This window comes from Equus caballus, chromosome 27, assembly GCF_041296265.1.
Source record: "Equus caballus isolate H_3958 breed thoroughbred chromosome 27, TB-T2T, whole genome shotgun sequence".
NCBI classification, from domain to species: Eukaryota; Metazoa; Chordata; class Mammalia; order Perissodactyla; family Equidae; genus Equus; species Equus caballus.
This window is the reverse complement of record NC_091710.1, coordinates 19,234,527-19,260,265: the sequence shown is the minus strand read 5'-3', so window position 1 is coordinate 19,260,265 and position 25,739 is coordinate 19,234,527. Positions and strand designations below refer to the sequence as shown.

The following is a 25,739-nucleotide window of genomic DNA, read 5'->3' as shown; positions in this document are numbered from 1 at the left end:
ACTATGAGCTATATTTTATAGAAAATGTAATCAGACGTCAGAGCTAAAGAAATTTGCCCAGATCATTTATGATAGAGCTGTAGCATTTTCTCATCTCTAGTATTCTCATTAATTCACCTACCGTCTTCTCATTCTTCTGAGTCATTTTTTCTGCCTAGAGTTGGTGTTTCTCTTTTCCTTGGTGTTCTCCATGTGGAGGATAAACCAGCACTGACTCTCCCTGTTTTCTTTGGGGGGTTCTGTACCTTTGATGCCGCTTTGATTCTCTCACTTCCTTCTGGTCTCTTTTTTTTTCTCCTTTACCAAAAAGCTCATTCTGAAGTGCCTGTGAAAGAGCCCAAACAGGAAGAAATCGGCCGTGTGGGTGAGTGACAGTTCTTCAGGTGGTGGGCAAACCAGACCTGTTCACGGGCTGTGCTTCTGAGCTGTAAGCCAGTGTGTGGCTCGGTCTCAGCGCTCACCAACGCTGCTTACTCAGGCTTAGCCACGGCTTTGGGTTGCTTTATTCATGGCCATTGCTGTCTCTGGCATGCTTTTTATTTCCTCCCAAGAGAAATTGTAACACAGGAGGAATGAAAAGAGGTAGTCTGAAAAAACAAAATGCCTGCGGAACCCAAGCTACCCTTACCTGGAGCCCTCTCCGTGCAGGCTGCTGTGTGGGTGGAACACGGTGACAGTCCTATGTCCTTTTGGCTTGGCCCAGGCTTGCACTGGGTTTTGAAACCCCCAGGCCAAATGGTGGGCTCCAGTCCAAGAAGTCCTCACCTTATGGGGCAAAAACCTGTCATTTCTTTATTTGAGGCAGATTTTTACTATGATGACTAAGAGGATTTCAGAAACCAAAGTTAGTTTCCCTGCTCTTATTTGTATACTTCAGGAGGACTATTAGAACTTTTAGTTTTGTTCCTTAAAAGTTTCTAAGGAAACAATGCCCCAGAACTTTAGCGTGTCTTCCACACTCCCAAATCAATACTTGTTTTTAATATGTGGTAGTATCATTAAATGTTTTTGTGGAAAATCATTTAAGGAGATAGAGCTGAGGAGGAGCTTGGCTGGGGGTTGGGTGAATGGTTTTGAGTTGGGTAATTAGGCGGCCGCAGACATGTGGAACAGAAGCCCTGGTTAGACTAATTAGTTAAGCCATTTTCTAAGTGCCAAGTTGACCCAGGGGTAATGGCCTAGAAATGCTGCCTTTCCTGATTTATTTGATTGATGAGAAGCGGGTTTTACACTTGGGGGTTTACTTATTTTTAAAATTAGCTAGTCCACAGCAGAGACAGGACATCCTAGCTCGTTTTAGTCTTCTTTTTAAGGAATGCTGTCTTTTGTGCTGATTGGATCGTTCTCCTTACCTCGGGTAAGAGCTGGTGGGTTTGATGAAAATGTGTAGTGAAGTGAAAAGCTAGACGGGCCTTTGTAACCCTTCGATCCTTCAGTGCATTTTGTAATGTGTAATGGGGTCATAGTACCGGCATTGCATACGTACAGTAGGACTGTTCTGAGGAGGGAGGGAGGTGATCCATGTAAGCACGGTGCTACTCACATGAGGTGCTCAATATTTGTGCTCAACAAAACCAAAATAAAGCAAAAACAAGTAACAACCTAAACACCAAAGGAGAAAATAAAACTATTTTCAGGTACCTTTGAAAACTTTATAATTGAAATTCCAGTTGCAATAATTTTTATTAATGTACTTCCTCCAAGGACCTCTATTGTTAACCTAATTTCAATTATGCCATGTGAAAGGATCAAAATAATTTCCTTTTTAAAATAAAAACTCCCCAGTCCGGTATGTCCTTTCCCAGTTAGTCTGAGTGAGCCTCCATTACCTCATTACCAAGTGAGCATCTTGAAGACCTGTTGCCCTGCCGCCCCACCTCTCGGGTCTTGGGAATTTGAGAGACAGTTGGAATTTTAGTCTTTAAATAGCACTTTGGGTGATAAAGTGAGGTAGAATATCAACAACATAGCTTGATAAAATATGATTATAACAATGTTATTAGTTCAGAATCACAAGCTATTCATTAAAATCAAACTAATTAGGAAATATTTAATTGGCTTCTTAGGAAAAAATAGAAAATGTTATAGAGCGAATTGCCACCCAAAATCAGGAACAGAGGATTAGAATTGATTCTGAGACCTTTTCATGCTACTAAAATACATCCTTCTAATACTTTAATATTTAGAGAGAAAAGAACTCCAAAACAACTGCTTAAAATTTTTGGTCTATCTTATAAGATAACAATGAATAATTAATTTCATCATTTGGGTAATATTTTTGAATAATGCAACAAGTTTTGGATAAAATCTTGCCACTTTTTATAGCTACAGTTAAGGAATTATTGTAAAATTCAGTAAGACTACAAAATTTACAAACTTACATTATTACCTCTTTTAAAAAACTGAAACTTGTTTCTTCAAATGCTCAGATGGTTCCTTTATATCATTTTTGATGAGATTCTTTTAAAAATATATTATTACCTTTGTTTATTTTTAACGCATGTACTTAATGCTATTGAACTTTTTGGTGATTCATGTTGATTATTTTCCAGTGTTGAAATACAGTGACATTGTCCTCATGGGCTATAAATCTGTGCCTAATCATCTAAGGCGTTATGATACATTATTTTAATGTGTGAATAACCAGATCTTAAGTAAGGATCTAGTAACGGTTTTAGTTAAATTATGTTGTTTAACAACTAGACATTCAGCCTCGATTGTAAACGTACGTACGGAAGAATCTTAACAGGAAGTGTTCTAAGTACTTTCCAAGTGTTAGCTCTTCTACTCCTCACAATGACCTAGAGATGATGCCTTTGGTTCCGCTCGCTCCCCAGAGTCTTGGGGAAACTGAGCGCCGGTGTGAGTGGTAGAGTCAGCATCGAAGGTTTCCAGTCTGGCCTGGAGCCTGCGCTCTCAGTCACCGTGCTGGGCTTTGCTTCTGTGATGAATGGACTTTGTTTTTCATTTTGGGTGATCTGTGGCCTGTTTTGCTTTCATCCTGATTGTTTGTCTTGAAACTATTTCGTTCAGTCATCTGTTCATTCAGCAAATATTTACGGAGCGCCCATCATGTGGTGCTGAGGTCCCAGCACTAATCCAGACGGCCTTGTCTGTTGGAGCGTCCCGCAGTCCCTGACTGTCGCAGCTTAGTGGCTAGGAGGGAGGACAGGTGTAGTGGAGTGCAGCTTACTGTGGGGTCAGAAAGACTCCCTGAAAATCTAGGGCTTGAGAGGGGAGAGGATCAGGCCACATTGGGAAGTAGGTATGAGGAGAAGAGGGGCAACGTTCTAGTTAGAGGGGGCGGTCATGTGCAAAGGCCAGAGAAGAGAGGCCGCAGAGGAGTTCAGGGAGCTGCAGGTCAGTCTGTTATGGCTGAAGCTCAGGGTTTTGAAGCGGGAATGGGAGTGCTAAAGGGTGGTAATAGTGTTAAAGTGTTCTAAGATCAGACAGAAGAGTAAAAGAATTGGTTAAGTTTATACTTTATTGTAATTTCTAGGATAATAAAAGCATAGAAATAGTGTGCAGTTTCTAAACTTCTAGGGGCATGGAATAATAAATCAATTTAAAAGGAGGCAAGAAAGGAGATTAAAACAAAACAGATGGGACAAATAGCACAAAATAAGATGGTAAGTAAACCTAAGTGTGTTCGTAATGATATTAAATGTGTATGAACTAAATGCACCAGTTTAAAAGATAGGTTGTCAAGCTGATAAAAACCAACCAACCAACCAAACAAGGCCCTGTTTTTACTTGACAGAGAATACCACAAAAGAGGACATGACCAGAGATGACTATGACATAGCATCCCCATCTCCCACCTCTCCCTGTACCCTGGGAGCCACCGCCTTCTTGGGAAGGGCACTGGACCTCCACTGTACGTGCAGTGGAGGTTGTCCTGGGAGCCGGCAGGTCAGCTGTGTCTACTTAGGCAGGACTGGCTCCCGACCAGCTTGTGAGACCTTTATGGCAGAGTGGAGTCTTACAGCCCTGGTGACTTAGGTGGTGTTTGGCGTATGGTAATTTTTGGCATACATATGTATAAATACCTTACTTAGTATTTATCATGTGTATACATTTGATTTCCACGTGAGATTATAAACTCTTTGCAGGCAAGGAGTCTGTTATGCTTTTGACTTATCCATGGTATCTGCTAAACCATAGGTAAGTATATAATAAATATTTCTTGTTTAATTAATTCAGTCAGGGCTAAACCTGACTTCTGCATCAGGATACTATTCTACCTCTCAATGCCTTCGAGGTGTGTTTTCACATCAGAGAAAAAACAAAAACCACTTCTTTATACAGTAAAGGACCTAATAACCTACGTTTCCATAAATACATTTCTAAGTAGAAGAATGTTCTTTTGTACTTTGAAAATCATGGTTTAATTAATATCAAAATAAATGCTTTACTCATATAAAAGCTGTAATAGGGCTAGTCTAGAGGCATAGCGGTTAAGTTTGCACGCTTCGCTTCAGTGGCCTGGGGTTCGCAGGTTTGGATCCTGGGCGCGAACCCACACACCGCTCATCAAGCCACGGTGTCGTGGCATCCCATATACAACATAGAGGAAGATGGGCACCGATGTTAGCTCAGCGCTAATCTTCTTCAGCAAAAGGAGGAAGATTGGCAGCAGATGTTAGCTCAGAGTCAGTCTTCCTCACCAAAAAATAAATAAGTAAAAGCTATAATAAAATATTAATAGTAAAATAATAAAAATATTTTTCTTGGAAGAAATATTTGGCAGAGCATGCCAAAACAGCAATTTCTTTTTTGGGAGGGAAAGATACTCTTGATTCTATTAGTCCAAAAGTGCCTAAAGTTCTATTCTTAAGTAAGAATGTGCTGGCTCAGATAACACTCGGTCGATTTCGTGTAAGAGCTGCTCATTATGAACGGAAAGAATTACAGAATCCAAAGTAAAAGCAAGACATTCTGTTTTTAATTAGAGTGTATAAAAATTTAAACGTGAAGCCAGAGTCTGTTGGATATACTTCTTTGCAATACACATTTTGGAAACATCGAGTGAGAAATAAAGATAACTAAATGCTGCTTCCCCCCACCGTCCTGGTGGTTTTCCTATTTAGTGACCTTATTTAGCTGTCGTGGAATCACAGAATTTTGAAGCAGGAAAAGGATCTCAGAAATCTCTTCTCACCCCCTCATCCTCCAGGTAAGAAAAAAGGCCTGCAGTGGTGACGGGGCTAGACTGAACTCATAGAGCTGACTTCAGAAGGGACTAGGCATTCGGACTCTGTCTGGCTTTCGTTTAGGCTGAACTGCTTTGCCGTTCTCTGAAAGTTCTGCTGTGGTTGTGGCCTCTTGCAGTGATGAGACGGGTAGGGGTCGAGAGAAGGAAGGGAGAGAGGTTGAGAGAGCTCTAGAGAGAGTGTCAGGGAGAGGGGATCCTGGGACTGAGAGAAGCAGAGACAGAGAGGGTGATGAAAGAAAGAGTATGCCTGCTCTGCTCCTTCTCGGAGTGGCCCAGTAAAGCAGTGTCTGGTGCACACGTGAGGCAGAGGAGGCTGGCAGTGGTGGACATCTAGGCGCAGCCTGCGCCTGCAGCGTAAACCCTGTCTTGAGCTTACTGTGTCTGTAGGCTTGTTGGCTGTAGTTCACTCTCCCCACTAGAGCTAACTGGCTCCTGTTGTGTAGAGATGTTAAGGAGAGAAGAGGCAACTTGAAATGTGTGGCTGATAATTTGTCAGTTTTCAGAGTTTTCAAATCTTAGCAAAAGAGTATAACCACATTTCCCTTTCTATTTTCAAATCTGAGCAAGATCCTGTGACCCTCACTCAGGGTTTGATTTTTTAAGGAGAAGTCGTAATGCCAACTAATTTTCAAAAGGTATTTTGAATGTTTTAGTTACCCTTTCCCAGTTCACTTGGGGTCTCTGATGGATTTGCTGCTGTGAACAAGTGTGGAGACACCAGCATGTGGGAGTGCAGTGCCGCTTTTTAACGTGGCCCACAGTGCCCTCTGGACTTTCCTCAAACCTGTGGCCTTTGCCTGGGGCCAGATTCAGGCTCTTAAACCCCAGCATACCTCCCCGAAGTTAGGTGGGAGCCCGGGCCAGTCCAGGGTGGCAGTCTTAGCTGCTGATTGTCAGTTGTTTTCTTTGGTATGCTTGTGATGCGTAATTTACGGGCTCTCAGAAAAACATGTACTGATCCCTTGTTTTCACTCTAAAGTCCATCTCAGCCTATGTCATTGGAAGTCTCTCAACTTAACCTCTTCCTTGATTGATTCTTGAGTTGGAAATAAATTATGACAGGTAAAATTTTCTTATTACACAGATAATATTTGTTCATTTTAGAAAATCAAAAAATAGGAAAAGCAAAAAGAAGAAAATATAAATAATCTAGAAACCACTAGTGACATTTTAGTGCCTATCTAAATGCTTTTCTATGGACATTTATTTGCATAATACTAAATATATTTTAATAAAAATAAGTTTGTGCTGTATATACTGTTTTTTACTAACATTTCTCATTCGACATATTCTATACATCTCTTATGTCAATAAATATAATTTTGTATTTTCAAAAACCAAATCTCTTTGTCTCTATCTTTTAAAATACAGGTAAGTACAACGAAAGCAAAAAAGGCCCATAATCTCACCACCTGTGTTGATAGATGCAAGTGGTTAGTAGTAAAATAACTAACATTAACTGGTTACTTACTATGTGCCAGGGGCTGTTTTATCTGTTTAGCTCCTCTAATTCTCACAAAAGCTGTAAGAAGTAGGCCCTATTATTAATCCTGTTTTATAGATGGGGCTGCTGAGGCTAAGTGTTTAAGTACCTTCCCAAAGCCGTGGAGCTGGTAAGAAGTGAGCCCGCTTAGGACCCAGGCAGTTGAGCCCAGAGCCCATTTCTTAACCATGCGCCACGCTGTGGAACTTTAAAAACAAACAGACAGGCAAAAAATACTTTTATGTCAATTTTAGTATCGATTCACCCACCATCCATCCATCTCTGTTTATACAAAAGAGATCATACACATTTTTCTACATCTTTTAAAAAAACTTAATAAACTTGGAGATCTTTCTTTCTGAGCATGTACAGAGCTCTTCCATTCTCTGTTAGAGCCACTTAGACATCCTTCGTGGACCTTGGTTTAGTTATCTAGTTCATTATGATGGACAATTTTGTTGTTTCCAGATATTTGCAATTATAAGCAATGCGGCAATAATTTTCTCATACTACTAGTAATATTTACTGAGGGATAAAATCAAGTATTATATCTAAAGTTCATAGAATGGCACCTGCTCCGTTGTAAGGTAGTTATTGCTATTACTGTTAATACCATGTACCACACACTGCTAAATTTTATTTTATCTTCAGAATATCCCTGTGAGGTAGATATTCCTGTTTACAGTTGAGGAAACGAAGGCCTAGAAAGGTTAAACAGTTCTCTTTCTTTTTTTTTGGATTAATTTTTTTTATTGAGTTCATAATAGTTTACATCAATGTGAGATTTCAGTTGTACATTACTTCTTGACTGTCAACACACAAGTGCTCCCCTTCACCCCCTGTGCCCACTCACCAGCCCCTTTCCCTGGTAACCACTGAACTGTTTTCTTTGTCCACGTGTTTGTTCATATTACACATATGAGTGAAATCATCTGGTGTTTGTCTTTCTCAGTCTGGCTTACTTTGCTTAGCATAATTCCCTCCAGGTCCTTCCATGTTGTTGCAAATGGGATGAATTTGTCTTTTTTTCTGGCTGAGTAGTAGTCCATTGTATATATATATATATATATACACCACATCATCTGTATCCAGTCATCAGTCAATGGGCACTTGGGTTGTTTCCATGTCTTGGCTATTGTGAATAGTGCTGCAACGAACGTAGGGGTGCATGTGCTACTTTGGATTGTTGATTTCAAGTTCTTTGGGTAGATACCCACTAGTGGGATAGCTGGGTCGTATGGTAGTTCTACTTTTAGTTTTTTGAGGAATCTCCATACTGTTTTCCATAGTGGCTGCACCAGTTTGCATTCCCACCAGCAATGAGGGTTATGAGGGTTCCCTTTTCTCCACATCCTCTACAACATTTGTTATTTTTAGTCTTAGTGATTATAGCCATTTTAACAGGCGTAAGGTGGTATTTAGTGTAGTTTTGATTTTCATTTTCCTGATGATTAGTGATGTTGAACATCTCTTCATGTGTTTATGGGCCATCTGTATATCTTCTTTGGAAAAATGTCTGTTCATATCCTCTGCCCATTTTTTGATCAGGCTGTTTGTTTTTTGTTGTTCATTCGCGTGAGTTCCTTATATGTTATAGAGATTAACCCCTTGTCGGATATATGATTTGCAAATATTTTCTCCCAGTTGGGTTGTCTGTTTGTTTTGATTCGTTTCTTTTGCCTTGCAGACGCTCTTTAGTCTGATGAACTCGCACTTATTTATTTTTTTCTTTTGTTTCCCTTGTCTGAGAAGACATGGTATTCGAAAAGATCTTTTTTAGTTTGATGCCAAAGAGTGTACTACCTGTATTATCTTCCAGGAGTTTTATGGTTTCAGGACTTATCTTCAAGTCTTTGATCCATTTTGAGTTTACTTTTGTGTATGGCATGAGATAACGGTCTGCCTTCGCTCTTTTGCATGTGTCTGTCCAGTTTTCCCAACACCGTTTATTGCAGAGACTGTCTTTTTTCCATTGTATGTTCTTGGCACCTTTGTCAAAGATTAGCTGTCCGTAGATGTGCAGTTCTATTTCTGGGCTTTCAGTTTGGTTCCATTGATCTATGTGCCTGGTTTTCTACCAGTACCATGCCATTTTGATCACTTTGGCTTTGTAGTACATTTTGAAGTTAGGGATTGTGATACCTCCAGCTTTGTTCTTTTTCCTCAGAATTGTCTTAGCACTTCATTAGGATTCTTTATTCTATTTCAGTGAAGAATGTTATTGGGATTCTGATTGGGATTGCACTGAATCTGTAGATTGCTTTGGGTAGTATGGACATTCTAACTATGTTTATTCTTCCAATCCTTGTGCATGGAATCTCTCTCCATATCTTTATGTCATTATCAATTTCTTTCAGTAATGTCTTATGTGGTGTATCATGTTGATTGACTTGCGGATGTTGAACCATCCCTGTGTCCCTGGTATAAATCCCACTTGATCATGCTGTATGATACTTTTGATGTATTGCTGAATTCGGGTTGCCAAAATTTTGTTGAGGATTTTTCCATGTGTGTTCATCAGCGATATTGACGTGTAGTTTTCCTTTTTTATGCTGTCCTTGTCAGGCTTTGGTATCAGAGTGATATTGGCCTCATAGAATGTGTTAGGAAGTGTACCATCTTCCCTAATTTTTTGGAATAGCTTGAGAAAGATAGATAGATATTAAATCCTCTCTGAAAGTTTGGTAAAATTCCCCAGGAAAGCCTTCTGGTCTTGGGGTTTTATTCTTTGGGATGCTTTTGATTACTGTTTCAATCTCTTTCCTTGTGATTGGTTTATTTAGATTGTCTGTTTCTTCTTGACTCAGCTTTGGGAGGTTGTAAGAGTCTAAGAATTTACCCATTTCCTTTACATTATCTATTTTGTTGGCATCTAGTTTTTCGTAGTATTCTCTTATAATCCATTGTGTTTCTGTGGAGTCTGTTGTTATTTCTCCTCTTTCATTTCTGATTTTATTTATCTGAGCTTTCTCTCTTTTTTTCTTTGTAAGTCTGGCTAGGGGTTTGTCAATTTTATTTATCTTCTCAAGGAACCAAATCTTTGTTTCATTGATCCTTTCTACTGCCTTTTTTGTTTCAATAGCATTTATTTCTGCTCTGGTTTTTATTATTTCTCTCCTTCTGCTGACTGTGGGCTTTGTTTGTTGTTCTATTTCTAATTCAGATAGGTGTAATTTGAGATTGCTTATTTGGGATTTTTCTTGTTTGTTAAAGTTTTCCTGTATTGCGATGAATTTCCCTCTTAATACGGCTTTTGCTGCCTCCCATATGAGTTGGTATGGTATGTTATCATTTTCATTTGTCTCCAGATATTTTTTGATTTCTCTTTTAATTTCTTCAGTGATCCATTGCTTGTTTAATAGCATGTTGTTTAGTTTCCACATCTTTTTCCCTTTCTCAGCTTTTTTTATTGTAATTAATTTGTAGCTGTATAGCATTGTGATTAAAAAAGATGCTTGTTATTATTTCAATTTTCTTAAGTTTATTGAGGCTTTCCCAACATATAGTCTATCCTTGAGAATGTTCCATGCGCACTTGAGAAGAATGAGTATTCTGCTGTTTTTGGGTGAAGTGTTCTATATATGTCTATTAAGTCCAACTGGTTTAGCTGTTCATTTAACTCCACTGTTTCCTTGTTGATTTTCTTTCTGGATGATCTATCCATTGATGTGAGTGGAGTGTTGAGGTCCCCTGCTGTTATTGTGTTATTATTAATATCTCCTTTTAGGGTTGTTAATAGTTGCTTTATGAACTTTGGTGCCCCTGTGTTGGGTGCATAGATATTTATAAGTGTTATTTCTTCTTGATGGAGTGTCCCTTTGATCGTTATATACTGCCCCTCTTTTTCTCTCTTTCCCTGTCTTATCTTGAAGTCTACTTTGTCTAATATAAGTATTGCAACACCTGCTTTCTTTTGTTTGCCATTAGCTTGGAGTATCATCTTCCATCCCTTCACTCTGAGCCTGTGTTTGTCGTTGGAGCTGAGATGTGTTTCGTGGAGGCAGCATATTGTCGAATCTTGTTCTTTAATCCATCCTGCCACTCTGTCTTTTTATTGGAAAATTCAGTCAGTTTACATTTAGAATGATTAGTGATGTGTGAGGGCTTAATGCTGCCATTTTATCATTCATTTTCTGGTTTTCCTCCATTTCCTTTGTTTCTCGTCCTCTGTGTTTTGGTCTACCCATTGAATTATGTAGTTTTTTATGATGTGTTTGTTTTCTCCTTATTTATTATTTGTATCTCTGTTCTGCTTTTTTGTTTAGTGTTTACCCTGAGGTTTATATTCAGAATCTCGTGTATAAGGTAGTCCATTTTCTGATGGCCTCTTAGTTCCTTAGTGTAAACCGATTCAGTCCCTTTCCTCCTTCCCTTCTATGTTCTTTTTCTCATATCTTATTCCGTCTTGTGTTGTGAGTTTGTGGTTTAAAATGACAAGATTATCTTTGTTTTTGGTGTTTTCCTCCCCTTTAGCCTAATGCTGTACTTAAGTATTTGCTATCCTATTCTGATTCTGTATATTTATCTCCTTCCTCTGTGTTATGTGACCCCTTTCTCCCTCTTTTTTTTTTTTAGGCATGAGGGTCTTCTTGAGGCTTTCTTGCTGGGGGTGGGGTGTCTCGTGGCTATGAAGTCTCTTAGCTTTTGTTTGTCTGGGAAAGTTTTTATTTCTCCATCATTTCTGAAGAATATTTTTGCTGGATAGAGTATTCTTGGCTGAAAATTTTTGTCTTTTAAAGATTTGAATGTATCATTCCATTCTCTTCTAGCTTGTGAGGTTTCTGCAGAGAAATCTGCTGAGGGCCTGATAGGGGTTCCTTTATAGGTTATTTTCTTCTGCCTTGCTGCCCTTAGTATTCTTTCTTTGTCATTCCTTCTTGCTGATTTTAATAGTATATGCCTTGCAGTAGGTCTTTTTACCTTGACAAATCTAGAAGATCTGGAAACCTCTTCTTCGCAGATTTCCCTCTCTTTCCCTAGGTTTGGGAAGTTCTCTGCTGTTATTTCTCTGAACATGCTTTCTGTTCCATTCTCCTTCTCTTTTCCTTCTCGAATACCTGTAATTCTTATTTTGCATTTCCTCATTGTCTCGGATATTTCTTGGAGACTTTCTTTATTTCTTTTTAGTCTTAGTTCTCTCTCCTCCTCTGTCTGGAGCATTTCAGCATGTCTGTCTTTGAGTATGCTGGTACACTCCTCTATGATGTCTGCTCGAGCATTCAGGGTATCTGTATTTTGTTTTATCTCTTCCATTGTGTCTTTCATCTCTAATATTTCTGATTGATTCTCCTTTATAGTTTCAGTCTGTTTTGTGAAGTAGCTCCTAAACTTGTTGAATTGTTTCTCTACATTCTCTTTTACCTTGTTGGGTTTTTTGTTGATAGCTATTTTGAATTCATTGTCATTTAGATTACATATTTCTGTGTCCTTAGGACTGAATTCTGGGTGCTTGTCATTTTCTCTCTGGTCTGGAGATTTCATGTAGTGTCTGATATTGCTATAAGAGGTGGGTCATGTCTTACACATTCTGCTTTTATTTCATTGCAGTTACATCCTATCACCACTGGATGCAGGTCGAAAGCTATGTATTTTGAGCCTTCCATCTGCGGCCAATATCCCAGGCAGTGGAGAGTACATGGCGCAGGTTGTGGGAGGGGCGCTTTCTCTTGCATGCTCTCGGGGCTTTCTCTGCTCTCTCTCTCTGGTCTTCTGGGGTTTTGGCTTGATGAGGTCACCCCCCGCTAAAGCTTTTGCCCCATTAGAGGGCTTCCTTCTAGGCCTGCAAGGGTCCTAGGAAGTCCTTGATGTTCCCTTGAATGAGCGTCCCCTCCTGTGTTCCTTCCATCACGGAGCCTTCTGCGATTGCAGATCGCAGTCTTTAGGGGAGAGAGAGAGAACTTCTCTCTTACCCTGTTCCACCTCTGAGGGGGGTTCCAGCCTCTCTGCCCTCTGTCATATGGCTGTGTGTCTCTCTGACGTTTTTGTGTTGTGTTAGGATGTCCTCTGTTGGAGTATGAATGCCCCTTTTTGTTCTGTGTTGGTGGGGAGAGAGTCTTGGGCAAGTTCACTCTTCCATGATGCTGACATCACTTAAACAGTTCTCTTTGTGTCATGTAATAGTAAAATCTAGGATTAGAACCTGGCCTTTTGACTCTGGAGCACATGGTCTTGACCACTCCTGTCTATATGCCTGACTTCAAGGGGCCAGGCATTGTCATCCTCCAGCACCTGGCAGTGGAGAAGCCTGGAAACCGGTAAACAGTAGTGTCTGTACACACTCCCACAAAGAGAGCATGAGAGTGCCTGCTTCAAAACACTCTTGCTTGTCCTGAGTATCACAGATGCCACAATTTGTAATATGTGAAAAATGATCTATTTGTATTAATTTCATAATGAATAGGGTCGAACACTGTATGTTTATTGTTCATTTGTATTTTTTTTCCGTAAACTGCCTTTTCTCATTTTTCTTTTGGTTGGTTCTTTTTTTTTAATAGACAGTGTGGAAGGAATCCCCCCATCCAGTTAATTAACATCTGTCACATCACATATTTATTTTTTAAATTTTTTTGGTGAGAACATGTGCGCTCTACTCTCTTAGTAAACTTCACTCATACAATACAGTGTTTTCAACTAGCCGCCATGCTTTGCGTTAGATTCTCAGACCTCATTCATCTTACAGCTGAAAGTTTGCACCCTTTTACCAACCTCTCCCTATTTCCTCCATCCCCCAGCCCTTGGCAACTACTTTTCCACTCCTTTTTATATGAGTTTGACTTTATAAAGGAAAATTTCTTTAGAATACATGTATAAGTGATACCAGGCCATGTGTGTCATTTTCTTGCCTATTTCATCAGGCATAATGCCCTCGAAGTCCATCCATGTTGTTGAAGATGGCAGGATTTCCTTCTTTCTCATGGCTGAATAATATTCCGTTGTGTGTATATACCGCATCTCCTTTATCCATTCATCCATTGATGGACGCTTAGATTGTTTCCATATCTTGGCTATTGTGAGTAATGCCACAATGAACATGGGAGTGCAGATATCTCTTCCGTATCCTACTTTCATTTCCTTTGGAGACATTCGCAGAGGTAGGATTGCTGGATCATATGGTAGTTCTGCTTTTAATTTTTCCAGGAACTTCTGTACTCTTTTCCACAGTGGCTGTGACAGATTACATTCCCACCTACAGTGCACAAGGCTTCCCTTTTCTCCACATCCTTGCCAAGACAAGACTTATGTCTTCTCCTTTTGATGATGGCCATTCTAACAGGAGTGAAGCAATATGTCATTGTGGTTTTGATTTGCAGTTCCCTGATGATTAGTGATGTTGATCATCTTTTCATGTACCTGTTGTGCTATTGGCCACTTGTATGTCTTTTTCAAAAAATGTCTATTTGATTCCTTTGCCCATTTTTAAATTGGATTGTTTGTTTTTTTCTGCTATTGGGATATACGAGTGTTTTTAGTATCTTTTGGATATTAACCCCTTAACGGATATATGATTTGCAAATATTTTCTCCCATTCATAGGTTGCCTTTTCATTTTGTTGATGATTTCCTTTCCTGTGCAGAAGCCTTTTAGTTTGTTTTAGTCCCACTTGCTTGTTTTTGCTTTTGTTGTCTTTACTTTTGGTGTCAAATCCAAAAAAATCATTGTCATGACTGGTGTCAAGGAGCTTACCCTGTATGTATTCTTCTAGGAGTTTCATGGTTTCAGATCTTATGTTCAAGTCTTTAATCCGTTTTGAATTGATTTTTATGTATGGTGTAAGATAGGAGTCTAGTTTCGTGGATAGTTCTTTCATTTAAAAAAATGATTTTTATGAGATCTCTATCAAATAAGGAAATTAGCCCTTCAACTTTCATATGCATTGCAAATATTTTTCCAACCTAAGCATTTTTAATGACTGTATATTTTCCACTATATCGAAATACTGCAATCTGTTTGAATGGTGGGTCTTTTGCTTCTAGTTTTTCATTACAATGCTGTCAAGCACATCCTGTTAATATTTTCCTAGGTAGTTTCTTAGAAGTGTAAATGGTGGATGGAAGGGAAAACACGTTTTTAAGACTTTGATTCTTATTGTCATATTTCTCTCTGGAAAGATCGTGTCTGCGTTGACCAGCAGTGTATGGTAGAGTGCCTGTGTCCAATAACTGATGATGGTACTTGGTGTTGGAAAAAAAATAGGAGTTGGTATTTCGTCTTGTGTGAATTGCCTGTTTATGCTTTACGGAAGATTTTGACTTTATGTACAACTTTTTCAGTTTTATAATTCCAGTTATCTGCCAGTGGAATGAACTGCCTCACCTTACCATCACTGATGGTATTAAAGCAGGAATTAAAGATGTTGGAACTGTTTAAGGCCGGAAAATGAATATTTATTAGCTTATAATTATAATTCAGCCTTTATACCTGATCTCTTTCTGTTTATTCTTTCTGTTTTAATCTTACAGATAAAGAACAAGAGGCTCAGATAGGCCATGTTACTTCTCCAGAGTCCCAGAGTTGTAAATGGCAGAACAGGGTTTACACCTTGTAGCACATTTCTTCCACTCCACCCCTAGCCTTCCACTGCTGGGCCTTACCTGTTTAAGAAGACATGTTTACGTTAGGTGGTGAGTTAGCTGTTGAAATCTAAGGTACATTTTGACCAAAAACATGAAATTTTCAGAAAATGTCTATTTAGATTTATCCTAAGGTGATATAGAGTACTTCAGAAACTTGGTGTTTTTTTTTAATTTTTATTTTTCTGCTAACTATTCCATTAGGAACCCTGGTGTATTAGGGATATAGACAATTGGTAGGAAGTAGGCAAAGACCTTTTCCTTGACAGCTCTGGCCTCTCCCCCTTCCCCAGGCTTCCAGCTCTTGCCACTTTTGAAAGCTTTCCTTCATGCCTGCTGCCCGGTGTGCTTCAGCGTTCCTCGGAGTAACATCACCGCTCGCCTTGGTCCTCTCCTCACTAGCACCTTTCTGTTCACGCTCTGCTGGTGGAATGCTTTCTTGAGTTCCCCAGCGCCATGGCAATAGTACATGGTAACTGCTTTCCTTGCAGTCAAGGAAAAAGACCTGCTATTTTTCTTTCTCTTTGACCTGTTGCTTGCAGGTAGCACTGTGGTTCACCCTTCCCTCCAGTGAAAAGCAAGGAAGTACTGGACTGTGGTCCAGACTCCAGGACCTGCTGGATGTAATAGCTAGCAGGCCTGCTCTGCCCCTGTGCAGCAGGTTAGACTCCAGCCTCCCCTGACCACCAGTTCCGAAATAGCACCCTTAGTGCCCTCCACCCCTGTTTCTCTGCCCCTGCACTCTCCGTGCCTTTTTTTTTCTGAACTTGATATGTTGCATATTATAGGGTTGGTTTGTTTGTTCAGTCTCCCCAACTAGAGTGTAGAGTCTAGGTGAGTGGGATTTTCTTTTGTTTGCTGCTCTGCATGTTTCCTGGGACCAGCATGTAGCAGTATATGCTGGTGGGGGACCAGCACCTAAGGATGTGTCAAATGGGCCACAGGACTTGGCAGAGAAAAGCCTGATTTTGTTTCCTAGGACTTGCTGTCTTTCGATCTCTTCCCCTTGAAGGAACATTTGGATTATATTTGGCCCTTCCTGTGAAATTTGGTCAACTCCAGAGGATTTTGAAGTCCATCAGGTCCTAGGGCCTGAGCCAAGTGAGATCCCAACAGGAATGGATTATAGTTGACATAAAAGATTTGCATGTGGAAGAGCTCAGACTTTGGTTTGAATTCTGACCCCAGATGTTTTTAGGCACTGTATGAGTTTGAGGAAGTCTTTCTGAGCTGTTTCCTCATCTGTAAAATATGCATAATAATACCTGCCTCCTTGGCTTGTAGTGAAGGTGAACTGTGACAGTGTATGGGAACAAATTGTATGTAGGAAGAAAAAGGAACAATGGTGGTAATGTGGTTGTTAGTGTTTTAGTTTTCTTCTGTGTGATTTTCTATTGATAAATGGAGTTATTCCCTCAATTGTATTATACTTACTGTCTTCCTAATTTAGGGAGGCTGTACAAAGTGATGGTTAAAAGCTTAATGGATGACTTTGGAGTTTGTATGGGATCCAGTCCTCCCTCTGCCACTTACCAATGCTGTGATGCTGGGCGCGAGCGGGCCTTAATTTATGAACAACAACAAATAGCTATAACAGTAGTATTCGCCTCAAAGTGGATATAAAGATTCAATGAGATAGTGCTTAGCACCAAGTTTGGTCCATAGGAAGCACACAGTAACTTACATCCTGTAGTTTAATAATAATAGTTATAATAGCTAGTAGCGTTGAGAGAAGCTTAGACTTCATCTGGTCCAACTACTCTCTTTCTCATTCTCCCTTCAGAGTAGCAAAGAATAAGTCAACATCCTTTTTATTTGCAGTCTTTCGTATACAGTTGTGTGCTGTGTAACGATGTTTCGGTCAATGACAGACTGCAGACATGATGCTGGTCCTGTACGTTTAGTACCATACAGCCTAGGTGTGTAGTAACGCTACACCATCTAGGTTGGTGTAAGCACGCTCTATGATGTTTCCACAACGATGAGATCTCCTTATGACACAGTTCTCAGAATATAACCCCATTGTTAAGGAACACATGACTGTACTCTTACGTCCCCCATTCATATGTTGAAGCCCTAACCCCCACATGACTGTATTGGGAGGTGGAACCTTTAGGGAGGTAATTAAGGTTCAATGAAGTCATAGGGGTAGGGCCCTAAGCCTCTAAGACAAGTATGCTTAAAAGAAGAGGAAGAGAAACCAGAGATTTCTCTCTCTCTGCAAGGGCACAGAGGATACAGCAAGAAGGCGGCTATCTACAAACCGGGAAGAGAGGCTTCAGCAGAAACCGACCGTGCTGGCGCCTTGGTCTTGGACTTCTGGGCTCCAGAACCACGAGAATGTTCTGGAGGCGGTTCTTAAGCCACTCAGTCTGTGGTATCTTGTTACAGCAGCGTGAGCAGACTTTACAGGTCTTTCTTCTTTCTTCATGTCATCGTTGTTGTCTTCTAACTTCTCCTCTTAAGCCAGTTTTCAGATGCCTTGTCATCCTGGTCACCACTGTCTAGATACTTTCAAGCATGCTAGTGTCCTTTTTATTTTTAATTAGTTAATTAATTTTGAGGAAGATTGGCCCTGAGCTAACATCCCTGCCCATCTTCCTCTGCTTTACGTGTGAGACGCCTGCCACAGCGTGGCTTGATAAGTGGTGTGTAGGTCCACACTCGGGATCCAAACTGGTGAACCCTCAGCCACTGAAGCAGAATGTGCAAACTTACTGTTACCCCACTGTGCCAGCCCCAACCAGTGTCCTTTTTAAAAATGAGAAACCCCAGGATGCACTAGGACTCCCTGGTGGTCTGAGCAGTCTGGGTACTGGACACTACCTCTCTAATGCTGTCTAAGATTGTGTTAGGTAGTTACCTGAACAAACCCCCAAGACTCATGTCTAACCCATCCTACATTTGGTCTACTATTTTAGTCAAAATTTAGAATTTTATCTTTTTCATTTCAGCTCTTTTTTTCAGACTGTAAAAATCATTTTTTTAGAACCCTACTTGGACAGGACTTTAGAAGTCTGGCCTCACCAGCCCACCCACTTGCTTAGTGCCAGCAGTTTTCATGCCATGTGTTTTAGTCAGGGCTGCTATATCAAATTACCGTAAACTGGGTGGCGTAAGCAGTGAACGTTTATTTCTCGCTGTCCTGGAAGTTGGAAGTCTAAGGTCAGGGTGCTGGCATGGTCAGGTTCTGCTGAGAGCCCTCTTCCTGGTTTACAGAGGGCTGTCCTCTTACTGTGGCTTCACATGGTAGAAAGGGAGCTGCCCAACTCTCTGGCCTCTTTTATGAGGGCACTAATCCCATTTATGAGGGCTCCACCCTCATGACCTAATCACCTCCCAAAGGCCCCACCTCTAAAGACCATCCCCTTGGGGTTGGGGTTTCAGCGTACAGAATTTGCTGTGCTGTGTTCCTCGCCGTGGCTGGCAGTCTGCTCCTGTACTTCCACAGCGGAGGGAGCTGGCTGTTTGGCTATGGAACTTATTCCTCTGTTGGATTCCTTCAGATGTTTGGAGGAATTATGTATGTTGATGTTTGGAGGAATTATGTATGTTGAGCCAAAATCTGACTCTGTAGCTTCCATTCTTTGATCACACGTGTGTTCTCTAGAGTGGCAGAAAATGTCTGTTCTTCCTGCACATGACAGTTTCTCAGATTGCCCTCTTCTCTCCTGTTATTTGCTGTAAACATTGCAACAATATTTTACTTAGTATCATTGGGGAAAATCAATCCATTTGGTTTTCACAAGCCAAAGTTAGATAGATAAATGAATCTATAAATGCATAAATAAAGGAGGAGCCTAATTGACAGGGGGATACTGCATTTGGTTTGTTTTAATGAGTAACTTCAATCTGATCACTCTGTATGAAAACAGATTAAGGAAATAGTCTATGATTCCTTATTATTAGAATCAGTAATATTTATACCTTCTCTGTTTAGTGTGATAAGCATTAAATCTTTATCAGAACTCTTCATGGTATTTAAAACAAATCATTTCTTCTAGACCCTTCTGTGGCAGGTATTTCCATTTTTGTGGGAATCAAAGGCAGATGGGAAGCCAGCCTCGGCCTCCCTGAGCTGAAGCCCGAGGCAGGCAGACCCTCCCTGGCCTGCCTCTGGGTGCTGGGTTGGGCCTGTGATCTCCTCTGGCATTGAGTTCTTGGGGGAGTGGTTTGGAGCTCCTGCCTGTGAAGACCACTGGGGGCAGCCGGGCCAGTTGATGGGCCGGTATCCTGCTGACAGTGTCTGGGGTCCAGAGCCCAGATGAACAGTGCCTGCCCTTGGTGGTGAACAGCGGCTCCAGCAGGGCGGGCTGTTCTGAGGTGGGACCTTGGCTGTGCTTTGCCTGAGTCTGCAGCCCTCCTGCAGACAGTGAATTACCTGAACCCTGCCAATAAATGAATGCTTTTTCTGCCTAACCTAACCTGAGTCAGTTTCTTGTTTTTAACCAGGAACCTAGACAGGTACATCCTTGTTTGACTGTTGTGAAGTCGATGTGTAGAATTCTGGCGTTTAATCAACCATGTCTAAGCACGTGTGAGGTTGGCATGTACTGGTTAAGGAATGCACTCTCTAGGGTGTGTAATTGCTACTTATGTGGCAGTTAGGAGTTATTTCTGCTTACCCTTAACTCATTTATTTTCAGAGTACTCTTCTAGGAAAGATTTAATTATTTGACCGTTTCAAAGCAGAGAGTGTTAAGAGAAGGAGGTCAGGCAGGGAACATGCCAGGATGTTGGAATTTAGGACATGGAAAGTGTTATAAAAAGGTAAAGCTATGTCTGCTGGCTGGTGGAAAGGTTACAATCTAATTAGGAACACTGAAGGTTCAACTGAGCTCCATGGAAGGGCTCTAGTTGCAAATATAAGAAAATGAGTGAAGTTGGTTTATCAGTGATTGGGTATATTGGGGTAAATGAGGTTTTTTTTCCTTTTACCTAGCATCTGTTTTTCATTTCAAAAAACTAGATGGTTAAGAAATAATTACGGTTATTATGTATATACATGTATATATATTTTATTAGCAGGAATAAACTTTTAAAATTCTTAAAGCTATATGTAATTTGGGAGTTAAAAAAAAATCCCCTGTGGGCCGTTCATATGGAGACAATGTGTCTGGTGTCTGCAGATCCATAATAATAATCCCTGCTTTCCCTCTGAATATTTACTCCTCGTGACTAGAATTTTCAGATGAAAGATCCTTGGCTTTCCTTTCATTTAGACCCATTTGCTTTAAATTATAGGTAAGTTAACAGGGATTCAGGTCTATAGAGTATGAGAGCCAAGGCTAATAGTAATGAGAGATCCCTTATAACCATTTGCTTATTGAATTTTATTGCAGATGAAAATTCATAGTGTCAAGGGCATTTAATTAATGTGATCTTACACTATATTGCTGAAAAATCTCAGGGCAATTTTTCTTCTTAGTCCATTTCTGTGAATATCATACATTGAACAAATAAGGTATAGTATGATCTCTCTTTAGAAATGGCCACTAATGAAAAGCCATTGGTATAAGATAATTTTTAACAAGGCCTAAAACATGGCTACTGTGTATTTCATTACTGAGTCTTGCCCCACCAGGAATTGGTAATGTTTTCTTGTTGTTCCACAAATTTACATTGTACTGTGGATTTCTAAATCTAAATTTAGCTGTTTTGTTCTCTGGATTTAATTAAGATGGTGTATTTTGTGGAAGAATATTTGTGGGAAAGTGATTTTTTTTTTTAAAAGAATGTATGACTATGATGTAACTTTACCTAGCACCTTAAAGCTGTTATTAAAATGGACCCCAGTAAAAGAAGCTATTCTGGAAGGCATTGCTGAACTTTAGCCCTCCCCCACATGTTTATTAAATAAGCAAATTTTATATCGGAACTTAAAGATTTAAAAGAATGTTATCCTTTTCAGAGTAGACACTTTGGAAGCTGTGTACTTATTTCTGTGGTGTTACAGTAGGTCAACATGCTGTTGGATCTTTTTCCCTTGGAGTTGCATTTATATCCTCCATTATATTTTTAAAAATTATCCTGAGTGGTGATGGACCTTTGTTCTTTTGTGGGTGGGTTTTATTTTTGAGTCAGACTACAACTTTTTGTGTGTTTGTGTGGGGAAGATTGGTCCTGAGCTAACAACTGTTGCCAGTCTTCTTCTATTTTATGTGAGATGCTGCCACAGTGTGGCTTGATCAGTGGAGCTAGGTCTGTGCCCGGGATCTGAACCCATGAACCCCGGGCCGCTGAATTGGAGCACGTGAGTTAACCACTTGGCCACGGGGCTGGTCTCCAGACTACATCTTTTAAAGCTTGCTCTCTGTAAGCCAAGTGATAGCAATAGGAAATAGTTTTTCTTTAGTGAGACTTGAGGTGTGTCTGTAAAGAAACCTCCTGTCTTATATGATGTGAAAACTGATTTTGGGGTTGTTTCAGAATAGGAATTCTAAATGATTTGCTCAGGGTTCCTTGAAATAATGTGTGGTTTCCTAGGGTGATTCTGAGTGAGGGCAGTTCGTTTAGACATACAAGTTCTGTTTTTAAAAATAAAGTTCAGCATACTTTATGGCCTGCTTGTGAAATCTTCCTCAATGTCTTAGGATCCTAATTAGTCAGAATTGGACTTGGGAGCAGGTTTTTGAGTTGAGAAATCTCACTTATTGGTGGAAACATGTGGCTTCCTGAAGCAGTGTACGGAGTTTTGCACAGGCGCATTTGTTTCCCATTAGGAAAGGGGACAGTGTGTTCATCACCTTCTCCAAGGCGCCTGGGACCCCCAGACAATTGAGAAACAAGAAGGTCTTCCTTCTTGGGCAGTTTCAGGAACTATGGGAAGATGGATGTGGCTTTCTGCCCCTGGTTCTTCCGTCAGTCTGGAGCTGTCCTCAGGAGCTGGACTGCGTGTCTCCCGTGGGCAGAGCTGCTCTGTTAGCTCCTCACAGGGCTTCCCCGTTGAGTTTTGGTGGTGTACATTGAGATCTTTCGTTAGCCTCCTGTTGAAGCACCTCCTCTCATAGCTTCTGGGAATATACCTAATCCTAATTCTATGCATTTGGAACGAAGTGAGTTTTGGCAGAAGCCTGTGTTCGCCCGGTCAGTTGACTTTCCTAATAACCTGCATGTTACTTTTATGTGCCCTCATCTTTGGTTACTAACTTGATGATGTGACTATTTTGGCAGTTAGTGAATGTTTTTAGTAAGTGTAAAGGAATCTCTCCTACCAGTGTACGTGGTCGTTTGCCTTTCTTTTCTTTTACTTTTTTGGGTGAAATAGGAAAGAGAAACACTGTCCCGAGAGTCAGGGGAATTGAGGTGCCTTCTGGACCAGCTCGTAGGTAAAGGACTTGACCACCTGTGTTAGGTGTTCTAAAAATAGCTAAATGGACAATTAAGTAGCTTTCAGTGTTGTCTAGGTTTAATGTGGATATAGCCTTTTACCACTGGTCATCTTTAGATACTTTTATAGGAGACCTGCAGTAGAATTCCACTCTGATAGGTCTTAGAGCCCATGTGAAAAGAAGGCCAAGTGAAGCCTTTGTGGAAATATGTGTTCCCATCTGCCTGGGATAGTTTGGGCCGGGCAAGTAGGCTGGAATAACTTTTTGTAAGTCTTTTTGTTCTGCTTTTCAGTTTTTTTCAAATATTTCCCTTGAACTACCCTTCATAGCAAAATACAAGTAACATCCCTTCTATTCCTTCCCTAGTCCTGCTTGGGCCCATTTCCTGAGGCAGCATGCTGCCCGGGCATCATTTCTTTTATGACTCATTTAAAAAGATTCATGCCAATTTTGCATTCCATTTCCAAAAATATATTTATTTTAATGTAAAAATTAGGTCTTAAATGACCATCTGTTCAAAGTGAGCTCTGAGAAAATGTACTCGTTGGTCCTGAGACTTTGTGTACCTTGGCCCACTGCTGGGTAACCCTGAGGATCTGAGGATACCCTGTTTGAGAAGCACAGTTGTAGGGCATAACTGGAAGCTGAGAAGTCTGGAGAAGTATGTGTTTTTAAAACCTGTGACAGTTTAGTATAGAGTGTAAAAGTTTGTGAGGAGCGGAACGGCAATCCATCTGCAAAACGTATACTACACAGCTGCCTAATGAAGAAATCCGGATGTCTTATCTCAGTGAATAGCATTTCCTTTAAAACAGCCCAGTGTATTCCACCCTTTACTGAGAGTCAAGTCAACTGTTTCCCTGACTGTGGGAGTGCACCAGCTGTAATCCTGGGGAAAGTTATACATCACATTTATTTTTTTCATTATGCAAAGGGAGATTAAAATGCTTGCTGCCTACTCCTGTCATCAGGTGTTGTAAGGAAGGATTAATGAGATCATGCTGGCAATGTGCCTTACCCCCCCTGGAATAAATGGGCATGGAAAATACCAAGGATTATGTGACCAGGAGTTTAACCCAGGCCTGGCTGTACTCTGCTATTAAGCTTCTGTTTATTTTTGTTGACATGTTGCTTTAAAAAATAAAATGAAGTGCTGTATGAAGCTGAAGGCCCATTCAGTAGGTGTGATAATATCCCTGTGGCAAAATGCAGAGCCGGCCTCTTGGCTTCACGTGTTTTAATTTGCTGTCCTGCTCAGGAATCCTGCGAGCTTGAATACTGCATATTGGATTGGACACTTTTGCCGTAGGCCTCTTACTGCATTTTGCAGCTTCAAGTCTGTTTGTGGAGACTGGCTGCTTGAAAACTGTAGGCTGTCGTTTTTTTAGAGCATATTTTAAACCTTGTGCCCTTCTTGAGTGCTAAATTGTCATTCTGGTGACCTGCCCTGCATTCTCCCCTGGGGCTTGTGATTCATGCTGTCACTGCGAGGGAGGGGCAGATGGGATGAGAGAAAGCAAAGCCTTCAGTGAAGCCTGTGGTCCTTTTGTGAGTGGCCCAGCAGGGATGCTGGTTCCTGGAGTGCACAGCCTCCTCTCTGGGTAGATCTCCCGTGATTTCAGTGTAGAAACTTCCCTTGGGCTGTGGCAGGATGTGCTCATCCATCTTTAGGTAGCCAAGACCCAGCTGGTGCCAGAGTGTTCAGAAAGACATGATTTCTCAATGACCCATGAATGAAGCTACTGTAATAGAGAACAGCAAAGTTTAAAATAATGTTGATATTCAGAATGGCAGGACTGGGCGAGGTGGAAATGAGATGGGAGAAATATAATTTTAAACTTTTAAAATTCCACTGAAGTATAATGCTTAATTGTTTGTGGATTCTAAGCAATGAGTTAGGCACATCTAAGAATAGCTTTTTAACATGAATGAATCTTTTTATGAGCTGAGCTTCAATGAAGAATAAGTTGGTCACGCAAATTGTTTTTTAGTGGTCTGTTTTAAATATTTTAGGGCTAGGATTAAAAAAAAATTTAGGACTGTAAAGAAGTCTGACCCCAAAGCAACGCTATTTATAGTAATAGTTCTGTTATGTAGCCCAGTGAAGACATCTGTGTCACTTTGTTTCTAATGCTGTGTTTTCTTTGAGTTTCAAAATATGCAAAAGGAGTGACTTGGATGTAAAATGGAGACCGCTGGCGCTGAGTGAGTTGAGAATAGTTGCAGACACAAGAGTCTTTTGTGCTTCTCTGGGAATAAACAGCCAGTTGAGAGCCACTGCACACTCCAGCAGCTGTGGAGATGAAGGGAGACCTTGCGGTAGAGAAGTTCAGAGTCGTTGGGTGCTCATGAGGGGGAAAATCGTCTTTCCTTTGAATTGGTTCTGAGGCAACCTAATCCTTGAAGTAAAAAAGTAAGTGCACCAGGTTTTAAGGAGTAAGCATTAGTTTTGTGCAGTATAAGAATTATTAATTAGAATTAGAAAATAATATTTCTTAGAACTTATTTTAGTTGAGCTATTTTGCCATTTTGTAAATATAGGCAAATACAGGTAGAAACTATACATATGTGTGCTGTCTTCTTAATGAGGTATTATCTTTTTTGTAGGAAGTGCTGAAATGCGTAAATTCTATGTTTTTTGTAACTTTTCTGTCCTCTGCATGAAGAAGGCCTACCTACTGGGGCTAAATCACCTGCAGCACCTACCAGCATTCACAGAGAGGTAGTAAGCGGATGGTACAAGTGTGGAATGCTTAGGACGAATGGAGCCATCTGATGGGGCCAGCTTGATAACTCCTACCCTTTCCACTGACATATTTGCCTCATGTTGCAGTAATGTGGCATCTGTACTTTAGTTAGAAGCAAAGCCTTAAAATATTCCTGTTTCAATAAACTTGGGGTACTGTTAATAAATTATTTATACCTGAAACATTGCTACTGACCATACATTTACCCCTACGCCCTGTTTATTATTTGCTCCCAGGTATGTTATATAGCAGGAATTCCCAGGCAAGATTAATGTAGGGAACTAATCATTGATTCTAATTTTTTAATGTTTGGATGGTCTCTATTTACCCTTCTGAGTAATTTTGAAAGAGGAGAATTGAATTTGTCTTGTTGATGCTTTGTATTTTAGTTGT

The 25,739-nt window shown here is 40.4% G+C and overlaps 1 protein-coding gene across 18 annotated transcripts in view; it reads left to right on the top strand.

The window, feature by feature from the left end:
* The window catches only part of PSD3 (pleckstrin and Sec7 domain containing 3), a 646,842-nt gene that overhangs the window by 233,653 nt on the left and 387,450 nt on the right, over nt 1-25,739 (top strand). The window contains exon 1 of one of the 18 annotated variants that reach the window (XM_070253280.1): nt 24,857-25,012. The exons of 14 other annotated variants lie outside the window; for them this stretch is intronic. The gene's annotated coding sequence lies outside the window, so the exon portion shown is untranslated. Of the gene's footprint in view, nt 1-24,856; nt 25,013-25,739 lie in introns of those variants that run through there. 3 more of the 18 variants (XM_023630519.2, XM_023630524.2, XM_070253290.1) reach the window with 3 other exon arrangements.